This window comes from Chiloscyllium plagiosum, chromosome 36, assembly GCF_004010195.1.
Source record: "Chiloscyllium plagiosum isolate BGI_BamShark_2017 chromosome 36, ASM401019v2, whole genome shotgun sequence".
Classification (NCBI taxonomy): Eukaryota; Metazoa; Chordata; class Chondrichthyes; order Orectolobiformes; family Hemiscylliidae; genus Chiloscyllium; species Chiloscyllium plagiosum.
In genome coordinates this window covers 19,788,359-19,790,254 of record NC_057745.1, presented here as the reverse complement: position 1 = coordinate 19,790,254, position 1,896 = coordinate 19,788,359, and positions in this window count along the sequence as shown.

Below are 1,896 nucleotides of genomic sequence, written 5' to 3'. Positions count from 1 at the left end.
CTCAACGGGCCCCCCGCGGGAGCGAGCTGCGCGTCCCCCCCCCTCCTTCCTCCTCAACACCAACCCCCTCCCCCGCTCCACAGGCCGCTGCCACCCCCCCCCGCGCTGGGGATTATTCAGCAAAGCGACTCGACCCCGAGCCCAGCTCCGTGCTCTCCCTGTGCCTGGCGCATCGTTATCCCGCTCCCTGCCCGGAAGGCGCTCCCTTCGCCTCTCAAAGTCAAACTAAAAATATCAGATTTTTGTTTTTGGAAACGATAACTCGTGTTTGTTTTTTTTTAGGCGGGTGTGTGTGTGGCGAGGGGGGGGGACTCGAAGCCGATCCCTCGGCTTTTTTACTCGGAGCCGAGCGGAGGAAAAAAAAAGCCTCCAACAAACAAGCTACACCGCGCAGGCGCAGACGGTGCAGGGAATGAGGGGAGAGAAATGAGGGTCTTTCCCCACCCCCCAGACCCTCTGCAATTCATAAGAGCCTAACAAACCCTTCTGATTCTAGAAGCCCTCCTCCACCCCCAAAAGGGACCCCATGCCTGCCATGATCATTTTATACCCCTTACCAGGTCCTAAAGACCCTCCTCCCCGACCCTCTAATCCTGAAAACGTCCCCAGCCATGTTCCAAAACCCATTCTGGTAGTTAAGTTACCCTCAAGAATTCCCAATACTTACTGCATCGCAATACCCGACTTATATCATATGACCCCAGGCCCCAAAAACCACCCACATCTGATCCTAAACTGCCCTACTAGGTCACTATACCCTTGGGTGGAAAGACCCACACCCTTTTAGTCCCTGGGGCCAAATACCTGGGGCATAGTCCCTCTCCTCAGGGTCCTAATGCCCTTTCCATTTTCTAACACCTCCCTTCCTTAACCCTATCCCCAGGGTTCAAAAACCTCCTCCTAGTTCCTGATGCCCGGAGCAATACCCGTTCCCCCAGGATCCGAATGCCCTACCTAGATCCAACATTTCAGGAGGTAGATATAGTCCCTGTGGCTAAAGGGATCAAGGAATATGGGGGATGAGGATATTGAGCTCAATGATCAGCTTTGATCGTATTAAATGGTGGAGCAGGCTTGAGGTGATGAGTGGCCTATTCCTGCTCCTGTTTTTTTTTGATGTTTTAAAGCCCTCTCTCCATCCTGATGCCCACCCAGTCATTATCCTCACCCAGATCCTATACCCCCTGGACATAATGCCCTCCAAATGCTCCTAATACTCCAATGCCTAAGTCCGAAAACCTTTCATTCATCTCCTGTCTATGTCCTAATGCCCCAACTTCAGATCCTGATGCCCAGCAGTCACCCCTTTCCCCTGTCCTAATGCTCCAAATACCGGCCCTGCTGTATTCACTCCCTTGTCCATCCAGAGCTCACATCTTCCTCCTTGTGTCCTAATGCTCAGCAATCACTTCTACCCAGGTACTAACCATGAGCCCATTAGGGCTCATCCCATTTCCCAGAACCTAAAACGCCTCCCTCCAGCATACTAATCACAGTATTCACCCCTTCTCAAGCCAAGAACTCATCTCCTCCCCCCTGAGTTCTATTATAGTTCTCACCCCCAAAATTAGTGCTCAGTGCTCATTCCCTTCTCCTGGGTTCTATCACACACCCCCAACACCTGTAATTCATTCTTCCTGGGTCCTAATGACTGATGCTCTCCTCCCTGCCTCAGGGCCCTGATATCCAGATCTCTACATCATCCCCAAGTATTACACTTTTGATCTAAGCCGATTCTCCCTACCGTGTTCCAATAATCCCAGATCCTAACATCCAACCTATTCCTCCAGTACATATCACTCCCTGATTCCTAAAAAACCCATCCATCTGTCCTAACACTCCCTGATTTATCACTTGGGCACCTGGTCCCAACCCATCCTATTTCCAACCCTTTTT